The sequence below is a fragment of the Panthera onca genome, chromosome B2 (assembly GCF_046562875.1).
Source record: "Panthera onca isolate mPanOnc1 chromosome B2, mPanOnc1 haplotype 2, whole genome shotgun sequence".
Lineage (NCBI taxonomy): Eukaryota > Metazoa > Chordata > Mammalia > Carnivora > Felidae > Panthera > Panthera onca.
In genome coordinates, this window is record NC_138343.1 from 29,788,187 (window position 1) to 29,810,200 (window position 22,014).

At 42.1% G+C, this 22,014-nt stretch overlaps 2 protein-coding genes and 2 pseudogenes across 8 annotated transcripts in view; 1 reads left to right on the plus strand and 3 right to left on the minus strand.

Moving 5' to 3' along the window:
* The window catches only part of LOC132666874 (class I histocompatibility antigen, Gogo-B*0101 alpha chain-like), a 426,482-nt gene that overhangs the window by 108,513 nt on the left and 295,955 nt on the right, over positions 1 to 22,014 (minus strand). The window lies entirely within an intron of this gene.
* LOC132666876 (patr class I histocompatibility antigen, A-2 alpha chain-like) overlaps positions 1 to 22,014 on the minus strand; it is a 538,163-nt gene that overhangs the window by 41,210 nt on the left and 474,939 nt on the right. The gene's annotated exons all lie outside the window — the stretch shown is intronic.
* The window catches only part of LOC132677782 (class I histocompatibility antigen, Gogo-B*0103 alpha chain-like), a 253,922-nt pseudogene that overhangs the window by 41,210 nt on the left and 190,698 nt on the right, over positions 1 to 22,014 (minus strand). The gene's annotated exons all lie outside the window — the stretch shown is intronic.
* Positions 20,734 to 22,014, plus strand: part of LOC132666873 (class I histocompatibility antigen, Gogo-B*0101 alpha chain-like) — a 41,353-nt pseudogene continuing 40,072 nt past the window's right edge. The window contains exons 1-3 of the transcript XR_013555560.1: positions 20,734 to 20,821; positions 21,103 to 21,371; positions 21,709 to 21,991. The product of XR_013555560.1 is annotated as a class I histocompatibility antigen, Gogo-B*0101 alpha chain-like (transcript). The remainder of the gene's footprint in view (positions 20,822 to 21,102; positions 21,372 to 21,708; positions 21,992 to 22,014) is intronic.

A 22,014-nucleotide genomic window follows, 5' to 3' on the forward strand; every position in this document is an offset into this window, starting at 1 on the left:
TAAGAGAAAAATTACCAGGTGTACTCACAACTGCAAAGAAAAGACCTCCCCCTCCCCCCCCCCCCCCCACCGCCATTCCCGAAACCAACCAGGGCGTGCCCAGTTGTAGTCTGAAATAAAGGCTGGAACCAATCAAGTTCTGCTGAGTGGTTTGAAATAAAGGCGGGAACCAATCAAGTTCTGCTGAGCTTTCGAATTTAAATGTCAACCAACAACAGCTCTGTAACCTCTAAAAAAATCCCTAACTTGTTTGTGCCTGTCTATAAAAGAAGCTGTAAGATCCTTGCTCGGGGCCTCTTAGCGTCACCGGCAACGAGTGCGTGTTGGACCAGGTTCGAACCTGCAATAAACGACCCTTGCCGCTTGGCTTTGACTCTGGACTCTGGTGGTTTGTTTTCAGGGGGGTCTCTCGAATCGGGGCATATCAAGAAACCTCAGCAATGGCATTGGCTCCTGAGCTCTCCTCTCTGGCAATCCTGCCTCACCCCTGAGCCTGACCGCTGTGGAGTCCAGGGCTTCTCAGAAACTTCCTCTCCTCACTGACATCCAGGCTTCTGCTCAGACATCTCTACCTGATTTACAGTCCAGACCCCACTCAGGCTTCTCAGTCAGAATCCACCTGAGAGCAAAACAGTGGGGGATGTCCCCTTACCTTCCACCCCACATGTGGCCACAGGACTAAGAAGAGAAGACCCAGCTGCCTTTCTCCTCCTCAGCCAGGCCCTCCCTAGGGTCTCATTCAACAACCAGCACCTGGACAGGGACATGGACACCAGGGGCCCCCTCATCCCAGTTGATGTTCAGAGTATGAAGTTTTTTTGTTTTTGTTTTTTCAAAAGCCACACTGATGAAACCAGGTTCCCCCATAGACAAATGGATAAGGAAGATGTGTGGTATAAACACACACATATATACACACAGGATAGAATTTTATGCAGTCATGAAAAAGGATGCGATCTTGCCACTTGTGACAACATGGATGGACAAACAGGGCAGTGTGTATGCTAAATGAAATAAGTCAGACTGAGAAAGACAAATACCATATGATTTCACTCACATGTGGAAACTAAAAAACAAAACAAAAAAAAAGAATAAAGAAACAAGCAACAGAAATAGATCTATAAATACAGAGAATGAACTAGTGATTGCCAGAGGGAAAGGGGTTGGGAGGATGGGCACAATGGGTGAGGGCAGTGGGAGACAGGCTCCAGTTATGGAAGGAAAAGGTCATAGGAATAAAAGGCACAGCACAGGGAATATCGTCAGTGATACTGTAACATCACTGTCTGGTGACAAATGGCAGCTACACTGTGGTGAGCACAGCATGGTGTAGACAGAAGGTGAGTCACTGTGTTGTACACCTGAAACTAATGCAACCTGTATGTAAACACTATTCATATAATAAAAAATTTTAAAGAAATTAATTAGAAAGAATAAACTATAAAACATACCAATTTTTATTTATGGGTCAAGGGCATTTGGGGAATTTTTACATTCTTTTGGAAACTCCTTTTAATTACATGACTTTAAAAACTACACATTTTGTGAAGTAAAATAATTTAACAATTAAAAGCCAACAATTAATGAGGGGGGAAAGCCACAATGAAATAACAAGTGCACATGAAAAAACTGGAAAACCTATGTGAAATGGGCAAATTCATAGGAACAGACAACCTATGAAAACTTAATCATGAAGAAACAGTCAACCTGACTAGTAAGAAGGTTGAATCAGTATCAAATCACAAAGACACATCCTGGATCATATGGCTTCACTGGTGAATTCTACCAAACATTCCAAGAAGAATAAACACCATTCTCCTCAAAGTCTTCCAAAATTAAAAAGGAGGGAACACTTCCTGACCCGTCTATGTTGCCAGCATTACCAAGATTCCCAAAGCAGACAAAGATACTACAAGGAAAGAAAACCACTTTTACTGCCCTTGGACCTGGGCTCCATAGCCCAGTTCATGAGCCCCAAACCCTTACAGAAATCAACCCTGAATCGTGCCCTAAAATAATCTCACCCTAAACTCAATCACTTACAGATACTACCAATGCAGGGGTTTAGGAGTGGTGGTGACACAAAGGGGGGAAACCATGAATGGAGTTGGGGGGTGTCAGGGGCAGGTGGCACTAATGCCTCCTTCTCCCCCATGCCTGCTCTCCTCCCCTTAAGAGGGACAGACTGTCATATTCCAATATGATGGGTGCATCATCTCCCATGGCTGCAACTTCAGAGAAAAGATGCACAGTTACAATAAGGCATGAAAAGTCTAAGTGAGATTGGCAGAAACACAACGTGACCTCAGTGTGACCTTTCACATCATTGAGAATCTTGGCATCTTTTTCATCTGATGCAAACATGATGGCCAAGCCTTTGGGGCCAAACTGCTCTGCTTGGGCCTCCTGGAAGGACAGAGGGTACCACTGGAAGATTCTAAAGTAGGAAGACACCCAAAAGGAGAGATGAAGAAGTAAAGTATGAAGGCAAGGAAATCATGAGGTAGGAGTGGACACTGGGATGCCCACGTGGGTACACAGCTTACCTGATGTAGGTCAGTGTGGGAATACTCAGGCACATGGTAGTTGAAGACAGTGTTCATCTGCTCAATGTCCATGCCTCAGCCACATAAGTTGGTAGTCACAAGAGTTCATCATTGAAGATCTTTTTTTAAATGTTTATTTTTGAGAGAGAGACAGACACAGAGACAGAGACAGAGTGTGAGTAGAGGATGGACAGAGAGAGAGAGAAGGAGACAGAATCCCAAGCAGGCTCCAGGCTCTGAGCTGTCAGCACAGAGCCTGACACAGGGCTCAAACCCACGGACCACAAGATCATGACCTCAGCTGAAGTCAGTGTGTTAACACTGATCCACCCAGACATCCCCATCGTTGAAGATCTTTAAAGTACTGATACCAATGGGGCACCCGGGTGGCTCAATCAGTTAAGCATCTGACTTCAGCTCAAGTCTTGATCTCTTGGTTTGTGAGTTTAAGTCCTGCATCAGGCTCTGTGCTGAAAGCTCGGAGCCTGGAGCCTGCTTTGGATTCTGTGTGTGTCTCTCTCTCTGCCCCTCCTCCATGCATGCTCTGTCTCTCTGTCTCTCTCTGTCTCTCTCAAAAATAAATAAACATAAAAAGAAAAAAACTACTGATACCAAGAAAGCCTTTGTCAGAAAGGAAATTAGAAAAATGTTCACCTTCCCTTCTCTCAATGGTCTTATTTCCTCCAAGGACAGAAAACATATTTTTCTCTCTGACTCACCTTTCCTCCTGGGACATCCCACATTGGATGGCACTTCCCTCATGTGTAGCTCCTTGGTATCCATGAGAGACATCACCAGTTTAGCCACGAAACACACTTATGGTCAATTCTCATCATTCACAGATTCTATATTTGCATATCTGCCTATTTTTTAATAATTGTTTTAACCCCCAAATCAATACTCGTTGCACTCCTCATCACTCAGGGGCATGCCCAGAGCAGCAAGAATGCTTAGCCACTCAACATGCATGATCCTGAGGTCACGTTTTTTTGTGGAACTTGGAAAAGTGCTTCTCAAACTTAAAAAGTTGCAGACACTCTCGATGTCAGAACACAAAATTTATGGCCTTACTTTGTCCAATGAAACATGAACTATAAATCTGGGATAATCAGCACAAAATTGTCAACATGATGAAGAAAGAGACAAGGGTACAAAATAAGAGGCTTAGAAATAATCCCACCTATGTGGATACCTGATTGTTGATAAAGGAGGACTTTAGGGGAGAGGAGAAAGGATGGATTTTTCAATGAAAAGTGAATCCACTACTGCCTATTCGAAGGAAAAAATATATATATTTCACCCTTTTCTTTGCACCATACACATGCAGAAAGAAATCAGTTAAAATCTATAATGTTTCAGAAAAGATTACAGCAAAATAACTTTATGACTATGATTTAAGAATTTGTGATACAGAACATAGAAGACATTTGCAATAGGGAAAAAATTCCTATATGTTATTACCTTAAAACTAATAATTGCTGTTCATGAAAAGATGTCATTAAAAAAAGTGAAAAGACAAGACACATTAGGAGAAATTACTGGCTACTCATATTACCAACGAAGCATTAGTACGCAGAATCTGAAAACACTGCTCAGACCAGTGAGAATAAGACAGACTACTTAATGAATAAATGGCCTCCCACTTGCCAAACTTCAGTGGAAACCAGAAGGCAAGGGGGGCATCTGGAGATACAGGAGTCCACTCCATAAGTGGTTGATAGAGGATGGTTTCCCAGGGCACAGAGCAAGTGAGCATGGGAAAGTGGAGGAATGGGAAAGTTAAAAAGAAGAAATCTAATAAACATGGATATGGAAATGTGCTTTATCTTCTTCACTGAGGGAAGTGCAAATTATTACCATAATAACAGCATGAATGCGCCTGACAACATGCTATGTGGAAGAACTCAGTTTCAAAGGACCATGTGCTGTACGATTCCAATATTAATAAATGTCCATAATAGGCAAATCTACAGAGACAGAAAGTAGATTCATGGTTGCAGAGGGCAGGGGGAAAAGAGACGGGAGAAACAGGGGGTGACTTCTAATAAGGTTTCTTTTAGGGGTGATGAAAATGTTCTAAAATTGGTTGTTGTGATAGTTGCACAACTCTGTGAATATACTAAAACCGATTTAATTGTACATATAAATCAGTGATTAGTATATGAATAAGGTCTCAGTAAAGTTTTAATAAAAACCATAATCAATAGCATGCTAAATCCAGTAGAATCTCTAAGTTACACTAACTTACTTTAGGGAAGTGATGTCAGGGCAGATGGTGGACCAGGAGGCATCAGTAATCCACTTTTCTACCTGGACAACAGGTGCACTGCTGGAATCTGTCTGATAGAACTGTGGTTCAAAACTGGAGTCTATTGAAAGCTTGCAAATTGCAGGGGGCAAGGCTTAGATGGTAAATTGCAATTAATTTCAGTTATTTTCAGCTTGACACCATAGATGAGGCTACCATCCCCTGACCCCCAGTCCTGTTGCAGACACCCAGAGTGATTCCTACAGCAGTCTGAACACTGCTTGTGGAAGTTAAGGTGAGCAATTAGGACAGTGCCCTCCAAACATCAGGAATAAGTGTTCTGATTGCCGCTTGCTGCTTTTGGTCAAGGGGATGCAGCAAAGATGTAGGCAGCCATGTTTGCAATTCCCATCACGAATATGACAAGCCCTTTCTCCTGTGGTTGAAACAAAATCAAGGGTATTTAAAGGCTTTCACCCACTTCATTTTCCCTTTTTTTTTTTTTTTTTTTCCATTTTGGGAAGCATATAAGGACTAGACATCGAAAAGCAACTGCAAATACAGGAACATTTAGAAAGTTACACATGCCCATGGGAAGTGCAGGCTCAAAAGCGACCTGAGATATTCTTAAGTTTGCACCTTAGGTTAATTCCTGGCACAGAGACACTCTACACAACAGAAAAACCAAATACCATAAGTACAAAATAGCAACAAAAAAGCTCTGCAACCTCTGGGGAAAGGGAGAATATGGTTTCCAGAGTTATCACATAAGATCACATGTGCAATTTTCAAAAAACCAAAATCACAAGGCATACAAAGAAACAGGAAAGTGTGACCTATTGAAAGGAAAAAAGTCAATCAGTAGAACTGTCTCTGAGAAAGAACAGATGACAAACCTACTAGACAAAGATTTTTAAGTCAACGGTCTTACAGACGTTCAAGCTCCAGGAGATGGAGACTAGAAGGTCCCACTGGCTGTCTCTCCCGAAAAAGAGCAAAAACAAAAAATCAAAAGGCAAAAATATAAACAAACAGACAAACAAACAAATAGGGTACAACCCTTGCTTCTGTAAAAACATCAATATAAACAATGAATAAACCACAGAAGTTGATGACAATGGCTCTGGGAAAGCCCTGGACTATTGCAAGGAAACAGCAGAACCCTATAGAGCACAAAACCCAATGGTGGCTGCATAAAAAAGCACAGGAAGCACTATACCTGTGTCACTCTATCCTTCAGTCTGGAGCAGCTCCGCCCAAGCAAGATGCCCTTGGAGGGATTTTACCTCCAGGGAGAAGAGAACCGGAGAACTCCAGCCATGCTGCTCACCTGTACATCTGCATCCTTTGTTACCAAGGACCCCCACATCTTGACCAATTGCTAAACCCAGCTGATAGAGCTGCCCGGAGTCCCTGCCACTTCATTTCCTTTCCAACACTGGAGCTCTCACTGTGGTGAGACCTGCCCCCAGGGGCCCAAGTCCCTGCTGTGATCCAATTTCTGGGATAAGGACACTCACTATCTACAAGGGCTAGAGATGCAGCTGCACTGTGCTCCACTCTTGCTCTAGAATTGGAGGTTTGACCTACAAATTAACTAGGGCCATGCAGCTGCTGTTTTACATCCCTCCCCCTGAGACCTGAATGGGAGCATTGACCCACCATCATATAGGCAGTCCTATTGCTCTGTGCACCGCCCCATGCACCCTAAATTGCGACTTTGACCCATCATCACTGGGTCCATGTTGCTCAAATGGGGTAGAGAACTTGGGTGACTGGGAGCTGAGGGGTTACCATGTAACTTCTTTATTTTCTCATATTTTTGAATATCTATTGAATTTTCTTGTATGTGCATGAATAATGTTTTCAGAAAAATAAACTACTTTAATATTCTTAACACTTGACAGATCAGCTTCAGACCATGAATTAAACTCAAACCATAAAGTAAACTCTGGTTTACTTTAGGATCAGTCATCTTTTTCATTGAACTCTTTTGTTTTTGAATTTCCATTTCTGAAGCTGGAGAGCTAGATTGTATGGACAAATTCTCCCACTAAACTAGCTTAAAATGCCGTGTAATGTAGAAAAATAGTTGTCTTGAAAGGATTAAAACTGACAAGATAGTAATAAATGGAACAATGAGCCTACCCCGAAATGGAGAGAAAGACCTTGTTTGGCATCCGAAGAGAACATGAACGCAGCAAAGACTCTGTGAGTCCACTGCCCACAGCTCAGACAGGCAGGTCCAACCTTCCAGCTCTGTGGCCTGAGCTGCTGACTTTTCTAACGTCTGTCTTCCCTTTTAAAACTTAAATAAAATGTTTATATCCAGTTAAGATGTATATATATAATGTACAATATATATGATATAATGTACACTCACTAGAGAAAAATTGTAAAATGAGAAAAGCAAATGATGACAAAGTAAAAAGGATGGTAATTCTCACACCTGAGCTATTTTGTTGCATCTCTTTCTAGTCTATTATAGGTGCTCCCGCTGCTGGAACTCTCTTCTCTGAGGTGAGCACAGAGCTCAGCAGCCCCAGCCCTGCTCTCTCCAGATGCCATTTCCCCGGTCAGCTCACTGTCCCCCCTCCTGAGAGGGCTGCTTCTCACTTCCTCCTCCCTCCTCAGTCTCCTGCACCCCTCCCTCCTCTGCACCTTGAGGTGATGAACCTCTTTCTAAATAGCCTGCTTATCATATACCTTCTCTGGTTCTGTTTTATGCATTATCTTTACCAAATTGGCTCCTCTTTCACACTCTCCCATCTCCTCCTTATAATTATCTGATAATTTGATTAGCTCAATGTGCAGTGTTTGCTTTATTATGACCATGAAATGCTTGTCACAAATGAGGATTTAGTAGATTATGATTGCTTTACCTTTTCTGAATCAACTTTTTATTTTCCGGGACTAAGTAAATATCTTATCCATCATTTGCTTAGTTTGTGTTGTTCTCATTTAAATCCTTTCCAAGCTCCCCCTGGGTAAATCTTCATGAATATTCGAACCCATCCACTATTCCACCTCATGTCTATGCAGACTCCTGTCCCACAGCCTTCAGTCCTGCCCCATGTGGACAGGATGCCTGCATACCTGGGGCAGGGCCAACACCCAGATCCCCTTCAGTTCAGCCTGGGTGCCCTCTGCCTCTCTCCTTCTGGCTCCCTGTTGCCTGGACCCACGTGCTCCCATCTTTTGCTTTTCTCCATCATTTCCCCCCCTTTGCCTAGTGGTATCCGTGGAAGGGAATGTGGAAAGTAGACACTGGCACTCTAAACATCTGATGTGCCTTTAGGCTACCCTCACCCTGATTCTTATGGTGATGGGATGGAGACTCTGTACTGGACACAGTTGTCCTTGGGATTTGAAAACCATGTGTCATGTCTTCCAGCCATCAGGACTGTGTTGCTGTGTCTTAGAGTTTTCAAGGTGTCTGTTCCTCCACCTTCTTTCAGACATCTCCTTGTGAAGTCTCCTGGTGTGGGCCTCTTGTCATCTACTCCAATCAAGAACTTGGTCAGGTCTTTTAATAACATATGTATTTTTCCCTGTAAACTCCAAGAAATATTTTTTTTTGTTTTTTAATTAGAGAGAGGGCACAAGTGAGCAAGGGTGGAGAGAGAGAGAGGGAGAAAAAGAGAGAATCCCATGAGGGGCAGAAAGAGAGAGAGAGAGAGAGAGAGAAAGGGAGACAGAGGGAGGGAGAAGCTGGGCTCACCAGAAGCAGGGCACGAGTTCACCTGATGTGGGACTCAGACTCATTAACTGTAGGATCATGACCTGAGCTGAAGTCAGAGGCTTAACCAACTGAGCAACCCAGGTGCCCACTCAGAAAAATCTTCTTGAATTTTTTTTCATCATTTCATACTCTCCATTATTTTTTAAACTATTGTTATTAACTTGTTGGAATCACTTGATTGAGAACCAAACAGTTCTTGTCTCCTGTTGCCATCACCTCCTGACTGTACTACTTCGGGAAAGTACAACTGTAATTATCCACTTTATCAACTAAATTATTCATTTCTATGGTTATAGTTTTAACTCCCAAGAGCTCCCTTCTTTTTCTATGATGGTTCACCACTGTGTGTGGTTCACATTCTGTTCCATACGCCTCTTACACTCTGTAGATATGATTGATTCTAGCGGTAGGGGAGCTGTTAGGTCTCCTGTCATCTGTTCTCGGGATATCCTGATGTTTCTCCATGCAGCACTTATCTCAGCAGTGACTTATGTTTGTCTCTGTCATTTCTGCTAATGCCCACCTCCCACAGGACAGTGCCAGTGTTGTGTCACCAGGGGCTCACGCTTGTTCTTCATCTTACATCTGGAGTCAGCTGATCCTGAGCCACTGGAGGCCTCGAGATGTACACGGGATGATGGGCTTTAGTTTGATTTGAGCAGGTAAGTCACATTGCTTCTTAATGTCCTCCTAGGCTCTGAGCCTACCAGCCTCCCATCGCAGAACATTCTAGAACATTGCAATAGTTCACTTGCATGGATTATACATCATACTTACCTCATGATGGACAGGGAACCAAGGAAAGACAAGTCAACAAGGCTTCTAAGAGCAAACTTTCTGGGTTGAACCTTGGCTCCACTGTCTCCTTATCCCCTCTGAGTCTCTCTTTCTGTTTTGTACAAAGGGATTCCCTATGGGGCTCTTCATGGGTTTGCTTTGATGATTATCTTTGACCCTCTGTGTAAGTCACATGGTGATAATGCCTGAGATATATTAAGTGTTCCACATCTATACTTACCATCATAATTTTGGTTATAGCACTTAAGATAAGTTGTTCTTCGTTTTTATAAGCCAAAATTTAAGAACATCCTTGAAAATATACTTTTGAGAACATGTATGATTATATCCTTAGGGTAAACTCCTAAAAGAAAATGTCTGTGTCACAATATAAGCACATTTAAATTGTGGAGACATTTTTCAGAACAACCCTTTAAAAATGTTATACCAGTGTTCACTCCCATCACCCTTTATGCCGTTGTATTTTCCCAACCCTGTGTTGTACACTCTCATCACCTACTTTCATCTTTGCCAGGTTGAAGATTCCAAGTTTTATTCCCATTTCTTATTCCACATCCTCATTTTTATCACCAATATATTTGCTTGACATATTAATTCCTTCCTTTCCAAATTGTTTTCTAACATTTAATTTTTTTCTTTATCTTTTTTTATTATTTGAGTGCATTTGACACACTGCTCCATTCCTTTCAGGTTTACAACATAGTGATTCATCATGTAATCCAATAATTCCACTCTTGGGTATTTACTCAAAGATAATGGAAACTCCAATTCCTTAACTATTTTTTGAATGAGTTGTAGCTATTTTAAAATATGGAATATAACAGAGAAAAAACAGCAGCCCCCACATTGGGAACTGGTTTGACACTGCAGCTGGGCTGCAGTGTGGTCAGAAGCTGACCGATGCCACCACTGGGCCATATTACTCTCCTGTGGGACACGAGCCAGTCATCTCAAGAACATCAACATCAGACAAGGACACTCTGAAACCATGACATTGCTTTGTCTAATTACAGACAAAAACAGGCACTGTACAACCCACAAAATACCCAACATCTCCCTGTGCTGGTTAATATGAGCAATCACTGCTTCTTTACCCTTCTGCTTTATCGTCACTCTGGTCTGTAATGCTTAGAAATGAAATTCACTCAGATGGTCAAGCATAGAATTGCCCACACGTCCTCACAACATGCAGTCAGGAGCATGCCCCAGCTTCCACAAACCCTCCCCAAAACACCCATCCAAAGTTCATATTCTTATAGGTTCCAACACCATATTAAGATGTCTCATGGCCCCAAAGGAGTGCATTCTTTCTCAGTGCAACAATAGATCCAACTTGAATGCCCACAGCTGCTCCTGGTGGTCTTTGGCTGGAGAACATTGAAGCATGTTACCCTTTTGTCTGTCAAAATTGTTTCTGTGTCTTTTAATTTGATCACGACATGTGTTTGAATCTTTATGAGTGCTTAACATGCAGAAATTTTGTTTGGCTTTATCATTTTCATATCACAATTTTCAAATCATTGGGCCACACTTAGAGAATTCTTCATCCCACAATTATAAATGTTTTCATGTATATTTTCACCTTGGTAGAAATGAAGAGCAGAGGGTTTCAAGGGTGAAGGAAAACACAGAGAAATGTCTGAATTTGGGCAAAGGAGCAACAGGTAAAAGATTCTAAGGTGGTGGAATCCAAGATGTACATCTTCTGCTTTAGGATTTTTACAAGTATGTGCAGGGCCTACAAGGTAGCTCATATATGTTGTGTTCAATGAATCCTCTCTCTTGGGCTCTGTGAGGACTTATGTGCCTGCTTATGTTTACCGGGTTAACACAAACAACACCAAGGCACCAAAGGTAATAGAAACTAAAATTACCTCCAGTGATGGGTATTTTTGAACAGTTATCACCTTGATTTGATATATCATGTTTTGTTAATCTCTATACACTTTAGCAGTTATAATGCATTATTAATTAAACTCTCATGCTGTCTTGTAAGGGTATGTCTCAAACACACATAGATAAATCTATGACTTCTATACGAAGATAAATTTAATACACGTATACCTGTGAATCACATAGTATCTTTTTTGAGGAGGATTCTGAAAACTAAGAATATTCTAGGTATGTACTGTCCAAATAGAGACTACTCAGGACACAGGGGTGGCTCAGTTGGTTAAATGCCTGACTCTTGATTTCAGCACAGGTCTTTATCCCACAGTTCTTGGATCGAGCCCTACATGGGACTCTGCACTGACAGCACAGAGCATGCTTGGGATTCTCTCTCTCCTTCTCTCTCTGTCCCTCCCCCTTCAAAATAAATAAATTTTTAAAACTAGTAGCTACTAACCACATATGGCTACTTAAATTCAAATTCCTTTGAAATAATTAAAAATGCAACTCCTCAGCACATTAGCCCCATTTCAAGTGCCACCTGTATCTCAAGAGCCACATGCAGCTTGTGGCCACCATGCTGGACAGGGCAGATATAGAACAATTCCTTCATTACAGAATGTTGTATTGGACGGTACTGCATTGCATGCTTTATGGGCCTCAAGTCAGATGCATTAGGTACATGTAAAATGTGAAGACCAATATTATTTCTCTTACAGACTACATGAGATCTCTGGGATGCGAATACATAGTAAGGTGGTATCTCACAAAATCAAAGTCGGTCATGCATGGGTCTGGTGCCTTCAGGCACAAACTGTTCCCAATTACAAAGGGAAATACCGGCCCCTCCACCTCCCTTCCCAGACGAGGACACTCTGGCAGCAAACTGCCAGGAGGTGAGTTCTGTCCCGGGTGCCCTCAGGGGCTAAACTCAGAGCTAAGTTATCAGAGCCAAGTCCAGCTCAGGAAAAGGGATTCTGCTAAGAGGAGTCCAGGGCAGGGATCATCTGGGAGACCCTCCCAGGCTTATTCAGAGCAACAATTCTCAAAGTGAGGTCTGTGGAACACCGTACGTCACTGGGGCTCTGTCACAGAGGTTTAAACTATTTTCATAATAGCACTTAGACAGTATTTGCTTTTTCACTATGCTGATATTTGTACTGAGGTAAAACAGCAAGAATGGAGGTTATGGGTCCAAACTGCCATAGTTGTTATTCTTCACCACTACTTCCAAAAAACAAAACAAAACAAAACAAAACAAAAAACCAAGCCAAACCAAACCAAACACCTCTCTTCTCTTTCTGTGCCACCATAATGGCACGCATGTCCTGGCAGACGCTCCCCAGACCATAAACAATGCCGGAAAGAGAGGCAAACACCAGGTCTTATTAGGCTATGCTCCAAAGTCATCGTCCTGTTTCTAACTGTGATGATGAAGCAGGGTCACACTGGCAAATTTGAAGTCACTGGGGATTACATTGCTGGGGAAATTGTTATGAACCTCACAGACAGTGGGGCACCTGGATGTCTCAATCGGTTCAGGCCATGATCTCATGGTTTGTGGGTTTGGGCCCCGAAATGGGCTCTGTGCTGACAGCTTAGAGCCTGGAAACTGCTTCGGATTCTGTGTCTCCCTCTCTCTTTGCCCCTCCCCTGCTCACACTCTGTCTCTCTCTGTCTCTCAAAAATGAATAAACATTAAAAATAATTTTTTAATTATCATCTTTACTAAATTATTCTCAAACCAACATTTTGAACATGTCTTCTATGATGACATGGGAAATATAGCACTTCTGTTACAACCTTAAGCCTCAAGGAAAACAGTTCGTTTTTTTTTTTTTTTCCAAAATGCTCTTTTTACTTGAAGGAATGAATGACACAGAACCTTGGATTATTTAGACTAGATATTTGGCAGAAGTTTTCTTGAAAAAGGACATGAACCTATCCCTTCACGAAAATCAACTCACATAAGACAAGGCAGTACTTGTTGCCTTGATAAAATGTAAGCTCTTGAGAGAAAATCAGCATTTTGGAAAACTTGTGGTCCACCAATAATCCTGATAGCTTCTCATACTGACAAGCATTTTGTTGGGATCTGTAATAGATGTAACTTTTTGATAATTCGATTCCACTCTAATCAGTGATGGAACACCTATATTACTTAGTGAAACAACACACAACACATTACTTAAAAACAATCATGCATTAGTACAAGATCCATTCCATGTGCAGATGGGCCTATGGATTTAATATAACAGAGAAGTACCAGTCAATCAATGATGCTGTTTCAGGATCCAGTTTGCAAATAACCTTAGAGAAAGTACAACTTGTGTAGTTGTAATATAGTATCAAAGATGAATATCCATAATTATCTGAAAAGGTTATGACACATACTATTCTCCTATGTTTGGTCAAGGATGTAATTTTTTCATATATTTCAACCAAAACAACACAACAGATGTAGAAGCAAATCTGAACATCTACTGGTCTCTAATGAGACAGACAAGAAAGTGACTTCCAAATATGTAAAATGTAACAAACTCCACTCTTCTCACTGCCTTGTTTATTTGGGGAAATAGTTATTTGGGAGGGGGGGAGTTCAGGTGGCAGAGGAGTAGGGGGACCCTAAGCTTGTCTCCTCCTTAGAACACAGCCAGGTACTTATCAAATCAAATCATTCTGAACACCCGAGAACTCAATTGGAGTTCTGAGAAAACAAAAACTTTAAGTCTACGAATAGAAAAGCGACCACCTTCTGGAAGGTAGGAGGCAGGAGATTTGATTTGGGGGAGACAAAGTTGAGGGTAGGGCAGAAGGGAGTGAGCCTGCTTACGGAGATACTTCAAGTATTATAAGCAGCACAAAATCGGAATTTTAGTCCGCTTCTGTGGGGGTGTGCTTGGCTTATAGGTGGTCAGGTGGGAACTGGGAGGAGTCCCAGGAGTGGCAGCGCGGTATGAGAATCTCCTGGTAACAAGAAAGACCGGGGTGCCCAAGTGCTGCACTGCTCCCAGGTGTAAGAGCGGGGACTCCGGCTGAAGGCAGCAGGAAGGGGTTCCAGCTTTCTGCTCCCTTTTGCCAGAAATTCTGAACAGCTGAACCACTTTCTGCTTTCCTCCTACAGGCTGACAAAAGCGCAGTGAGACCATCACCCAAAGGAACAGTGCCAGTGTGCTGTGGAAGTCCCCAAAATTTGGGGTTTTGAAACTCAGTCCTGCCTGAGACAGAAAAGCTCGGACACCGGCAGGGTGAAAGTAAGGTTCTGATGGAAATCAGGGGCAAGAGGGGTGATTGATTACTCTTCTTTGAGGGTTCCCCGAGGAGTGGGTGACACGATCTTTTTAGCTCCAGGGCTGGAGAGTGGGGCGACGCCCTATTCATCCCCGCCCAGCAGCGCTGAAAGGCTTCAGGGAGCAAAACAGCACCACCTAGTGGGGGCTGAAGCCACTTACACCAAGACCAGCCCGATTGCACCCTGGAAGCACATTTCCTCCGAAACAAGTCAGCCTGAGTCCACAGCAGCAGGCCCCTCCTTCAGAAGACCAGCACAAACCACTCACTCACAATAAGTCTACTGATCACAGTGCTACAAAGCTTCAACCCTCGGGGAAATACGATCTGGCTTCCGGTTTACTTTTATTCTTTATTTTTTATTATTTTCATTTATTTTCTTATTTTTTCAATTCCTTTTTTATTTTTTTATTATTTATATGTATTTTTATATATTTATTTTATTTACTTTTAGTTTTCTGTTTCCTTATTTTTGTTTTATTTTGTTTTATATTTTAGCTCTAGATTCTTTTAACAAGCAGACCAAAATACACTCAAGGACCTAGATTTTTTGTTGTTTTTTGCTTTTTATTTTTGTTTTGTTTGTTTGTTTTCTGTTATTTGTTTTTCTTTCTGCTTTTCTTTTCCAGACAAAATGACAAGATGGAGAAATCCACCCCAAAAGAAAGAACGGGAAGCAGAACTCGTGGCCAGCAATTAAATCAATACAGATATAAGTAAGATGTCTGAACCAGAAGTTAAAACAATAATTATAAGGATACTAGCTGTGCTTTAAAAAAAAAAAAAACCAACATTCTCTGATATCAAAGAATCCCTTCCTGCAGATATAAAAGAACTAAAATTTAGTCAGGTCAAAGTTAAAAATGCTATACCCAAGATGCAAACCTGAAAGATCCCATGTCAGCAAGAATAGGCAAGGCAGAAGAGCCAATTAGTGATATAGAAGATAAAATTCTGGAAAATAATGAAGCTGAAAAGAAGAGGGAAACAAAAACCATGGATCACGAAGGCACACTTAGGGTACTCAGTGACTTATTAAACCGTAAAAACATTTGAATCATAGGAGTCCCAGAAGATGAAGAGAGAGAAAAAGGGGCAGAAGGTTTATTTGAGTGAATTATAGTTGAAAACTTGCCTAATTCGGGGAAGGGCACATATCAAAATTCAAGAAGTGCAGAGAACTCCCATTAACTTAGACAAAAGTCAGGCATTGCCAAGGCATATGATATTCAAATTCACTAAATACACCTAAAAGGAAAACTTCATGAAAGCAGGAAGGGGGGAAAAAAGGTCCTTAACATACAAGGGAAGACAGATCAGATTTGCAGGAGATCTGTCCATGGAAACTTGGCAGGCTAGAAAGGAGTAGCAGGATATATTCAACTCAAAGGGGAAAATATGCAGCTAAGAATTCCTTATTCAGCAAGGCTGTATTTCAGTTTAGAAGGAGGGATAAAGAGTTTCCTAGACAAACAAAGTCTAAAGGAGTTCATGACCACTAAACCAGCCCTGCAAGAAATTTTAAGTAGATAAAAACAAAAAACAAACAAACAAAACCAGACCAAAAGCAACAAAGACTAGAAAGGACCAGAGAAAATCACCAGAAATAGCAACCCTATAAGTAACACAATGGCACTAAATTCATATCTTTCAGTCATCACTCTGAATGTAAATGGACTAAATGCTCCAATCAAAAGACATAGGGTATCAGAATGGATTAAAAGAAAAAAACAAGATCCATCTATATGCTGCCTTATAAGAGAGTCATTTTAGACTTAAAGGCACCTGCAGATGGAAAGTGAGGGTATGGAGAACCATCTGTCATGCTAATGGATGTCAAAAAAAGCTGGAGTAGCCATACTTACATCAGACAAACTAGATTTTAAAACAAAGACTATAACAAGAGATGAAAAGGGGCATTATTTCATAATTAAGGGGTCTATCCATCAAGAAGAACTAACAATTGTAAATATTTATGCCCCCAACTTGAAACATCCACATATATAAATTAATTAGTAACAAACATAAAGAAACTCATTGATAATAATACAATAAGAGTAGGGGACTTTAACACCCCACTTACAACAATGGACAGATCATCCAAACAGAAAATCAACAAAGAAACCTTGGCTTTGAATGACACACATGTTCAGATAGACTGAACAGATATATTCAGAGCATTTCATCCTAAAGCAGCAGAACACACATTCTTCTCGAGTACACATGAAACATTCTCCAGAAGAGATCACATACTGGGTCACAAATCATCCCTAAACAAGAACAAAAAGATCAAGATCATACCATGCGTATTTTCAGTTCACAACACTATGAAACTCGAAGTCACCACAAGAAAAATTTGGAAAGCCTTCAAGTACATGGAAGTTAAAGAACATGCTACTAAAGAACAAATGGGTTAACCAGGAGATTAAAGAAAAAATTAAAAAATACATGGAAGTCAATGAAAAGGAAAACAGGACAGTCCAAAAACTTTGGGACGCAGCAAAGGTGATCCTAAGGGAGAAGTATATTGCAATTTAGGCCTATCTCAAGAAGTAAGAAAGGTCCCAAACACACAACCTAACTTACCCCTAAAGAAGCTATGGAAAGGAACAGCAAATAAAGACTAAAGCCAGCAAAAGAAGGTAAATAATAAAGATTAGAGCAGAACAAAATATATAGAAACAACAACAATAATAACAACAACAAAAACAGTAGAACAGATCAATGAAACTAAGTACTGGTTCTGTGAAAGAATAAACAAAATTAATAACTCCATGGCCAGACTTATCAAAAAGAAAAGAAAGAGGATTCAAATAGATAAAAATCATGAATGAAAGAAGAGAGATACACCACAGAAATACAAACAATTATAAGAGAATACCATGAAAAATGATATGCCAATAAACTGGCAATTGGGAAGAAATGGACAAATTCCTAGAAACTCATGCACTACCAAAACTGAAACAGGAAGAAATAGAAAGTTTGAACAGACCCACAACCAGCAAAGATTTGAATCAGTAATCAAAAATCTCCCAACAAACAAGAGTCTTGGACGAGATGGCTTCCCAGGGAAATTCTACTAAACATTTAAAGAAGGGTTAATACCTATTCTCCTCAAACTGTTCCAAAAAATAGAAATGGAAGGAAATATTTCAAACTCATCTACAAAGCCAGCATTACCTGATTCCAAAGCCAGACAAAGACCCCACTGAAAAGGAGAATTAAAGGCCAATACCCCTGATGAACCTGGATGCAAAAATTCTCAACAAGACACTAGCAAATTGAATTCAACAGTACATTAAAAAAATTATTCACCAGTATCCAGTGAGATTTATTCTTGGGCTGCAGGGCTGGTTTACTATTTGCAAATCAACCAACATGATAAAAGAAAGGATAAGAACCATATGACCCTGTCAATAGATGTAAAAAACAAAAACAAAAAAACAAAAAAGCAAAAAAACAAAACCCCACACATTTGGCAAAATACAGAATCATTCTTGACAAAACCCTCGACTAGGTAGGGATAGATAGAACATACTTCACAACATCATAAAGGCCATATACAAAGATCTGTATGGGGAAAACCTGATAGCCTTTCCCCTATGGTCAGGGGACATGAATATTCACTCTCACCATTACTATTTACATAGTACTGGAAGTGCTAGCATTGGCAGACAACAAAAAGAAATAAAAGGCATCCAAATTGGCAAGGAAGAAGTCAAACTTTCACTGTTTGCAGATGACATGATACTCTATGTAGAAAACCCGAAAGACTCCACCAAAAAAATTGCTACAACTAATAATACATGAATTCAGCAAAGTCGCAGTACATAAAATCAGTTTGCAGAAATCTGTTGCATTTCTATACACCAATAAAGAAGGAGTAGAAAAAGAAATCAGGGAATCGATCCCATTTGCAATTGTACCAAAAATAATAAGATACCTAAACATAAACCTAACCAAAGTGGTAAAATATCTGTATTCTGAAAATTATGTAACACGTATGAAATAAATTGAAAAGAACACAAAGAAATTGAAAAGCATTCCATGCTCATGGGTTGGAAGAACAAACATTGTTAAAATGTCTATACTACCCAAAGCAATCTATACATTTAATGCAATCCCTATCAAAATACCACTAGCATTTTTCAGAGAGCTAGAACAATCCTAAAATTTGTATGGAACCACAAAAGGCCACGAACGAATAGCCAAAAAAAAAAAAAAAGAAAAAAAAATCCTGAAAAAGAAAAAAGTGGAGGCATCAAAATTCTCATTTCAAGCTATATTACCAAGCTCTGGTCATCAAGACAGTATGGTACTGGCACAAAAACAGATACATAGATCAATGGAACAGAATGGAGAACCCAGATATGGATCTGCAACTATATAATCAACTAAACTTTGACAAAGCAGGAAAGAATATCCAACGGAAAAAAGACAGTCTCTTAAGCAAATGGTGTTGGGAAAACTGGGCCAATTTCATACATCATACACAAAAATAAATTCAAAATGGATGAAAGATCTAAATGTGAGAAAGGAAAACATCAAAATCCTAGAGGAGAACACAGCCAGCTCAGCTGCACTAACTTGCTGAACATGTTGCCGAAGGCAAGGAAAACAAATGCAAAAATGAACTGTTGGAACTTCATCAAAATAAAAAGCTTCTGCATAGTGAAGGAAACAACCAATAAAACTAAAAGGCAATCGATGAAATGGGAGAAGATATTTGCAAATGACATATCTGATAAAGGGTTAGTATCCAAATCTCTAAGAATTTATCAAACTCAACACCCAAAAAACAAACAATCCATTTAAGAAATTGGCAGAAGACATGAAGAGACACTTTTCCAAAGATTTCCAGATGGGTAACAGACACATGAAGAGATGCTCCACATCACTCATCATCAGGGAAATACAAATCAAAACCACGATGAGATAGCAATCTCAATCTCACACCTGTCAGAATGGCTAAAATTAACAACACAAAGACAACAGGTGTGGCAAGGATGTGGAGAAAGGGGAAACCTTCTTTCACTGTTGGTGGGAATGCAAACTGGTGCAACCCTTCAGGAAAACAGCATGGACTTTCCTCAAAAAACTAAAAATAGAACTACCCTATGACCCAGCAATTGCACTATTAGTTATTTACCAAAAAAGACACTAAAATACAGATTCAAAGGGGTATATGCACGCCACTGTTTATAGCTGCATCATCAACAATAGCCAAACTATGGAGAGAGTCCAAATGTCCATCAACTGATGAATGGATAAAGAAAATGTGGTATATACGCACAACGGGATATTACTCAGCCATCAAATGGAATGAAATCTTGCTATTTGCAATGATGTGGATGAAAGTAGAATGCATTATGCTAAGTGAAATAAATCAGAGAAAGACAAACACTACATGATTTCACTCATATGTGGAATTTAAAAAACAAAACAGATGAACAAAGGGGAAGGAGTGGGGAGAGTAGAGAGGGAAACAAACCACAACATAGAGAACAAACAGGGTTGATGGAGGGAGGTGGGTGGAAAGTGTTCTAATTGGTGATTAGTATTGAGAGGCACTTGTGATGAGTACTGGATGTTATATGTATGTAAAGAATCGCTGAATTCTAGTCCTGAAACCAATTATGCACTGTATGTTATCTAACTAAAATTTAAATTAAGAAATAAGTAAATAAAATTTAAAAAATCTATTTCTGTTTTCATGCTATGAGTAATTAATATTTTTCTAAATGAATTAATAAATATTTAAACCTGTTTTCTACCAACTATGGGAAACATTGATAGGTATAACCCACAGACAAAATTATCCTTCGGATCCTTTGTAAGACTGGATAGATATTCTGCGAACACAATGAGAAACACTAACACAGCTCCTGGGGCAGGACTAAGGGAGACAGTGTCACAAAGAGCACCGCAGTAGGATAGGGGTCTAGGCAAAGTCCCCCGTCGCTGGGCCTGCCTCTCAGGTTTCCAGACACTAAGGCAGTGCTGGGGAAAAGAGGTCGTGTGTACGGGGAGTCCCCATCTTCCACAGTTTTACTTCTCCCAGTCACAGTCTGTGTCATGTCCTCCGGTCTGGATCCTCATGACATAGATCCACTTCTCACTCCCATTGGATGCCATTTCTAGATAAGCCAATCAGCCACAAAGCGATTCTGAGTTATAAAGTCTCCTCACCCGCTCCTCTACCAAACTGGGACTCATTCTTCCAGTCGCTGAGGATGGGGTTCATAGAACCCCAAACACTCCTCCTGCTGCTGTCGGGGGCCTTGGCCGTGACTGAGACCTGGGCGGGTCAGTGCAGGGTCGGGAGGAAAGGGACTCTGCGGGGTAGGAGCCAGGGGACCGCCTGGCGGGGACGCGGGACCGTCGGGAAAACTGCCTGTCCGCTGCCCCGCCCCAGACCCCCACCCGCCCCCTGCCCCGGCCTTTCCTCCCGCGTCCCTCCCAGACTCCGCCCTGCTCTCCCCAACTCGGGTCCCCCTCGCCCTGCCCTCCCGTCCCCCTCCCCCTGGGACCCGGGCCCCGCGCGGGGAGGAGGGTCGGGCGGGGTCTCAGCCCCTCCGCGCCCGCAGGCTCCCACTCCCTGAGGTATTTCGACACCATTGTGTCCCGGCCCGGCCTCGGGGAGCCCCGCATCATCGCCGTGGGCTACGTGGACGACACGCAGTTCGAGCGGTTCGACAGCGACGCCCCGAATCCAAGGGCTGAGCCGCGGGCGCCATGGGTGGAGCAGGAGGGGCCGGAGTATTGGGACCGAACACCCGGATTTACTTGGATACCGCACAAGTTTCCCGAGTGAACCTGAACACGATGCTCCGCTACTACAACCAGAGCGATTCCGGTGAGCGACGCGGGCCTGAGTCCAGGTCAGGACCCCCATCCGAAAGGACGCGCCAGGGTCGCCCCGAGTCTCCGGGTGTGAGGGCAACCTCGAGGCCGCAGAATTTCCCCTCCCCCGCTCCCTCCCCCCACCGCCATTCCACTGCGTTTCCCGACCCAGGAAAAACCCGCAGGCACTTTTGAGCAGTTTCTGTTACAGTTTGTACTTAATGGCGTGTCTATCCACGTGGTCTCTGTCTCCGCAGCTGACCGCGGGGGCGGGGCTGACAGTGGGGGCGGGGCTGACAGTGGGGCGAAGCTGACCGCGGAGGCGGTGCTGACCGCGGGGGTGGGTCCAGGATCACACAACATCCAGAGAATGTACGGCTGTGACATGGGGCCAGGGGCCAGACGGCCGTCTCCTCCGCGGGTACAGTCAGGAGTCCTACGACGGCGCGGATTACATCTCCCTGAACGAGGACCTGCGCTCCTGGACCGCGGCGGACACCACAGCGCAGATCACACGCCGCAAGTGGGAGGCGGCTGGTGTGACTGAGGACTTCAGGAACTACCTGGAGGTCACGTGCTTGGAGTGGCTCCGCAGGCACCTGGAAAACGGGAAGGAGACACTGCAGCGCACAGGTACTTGGGCGGCGGGGCCTCCC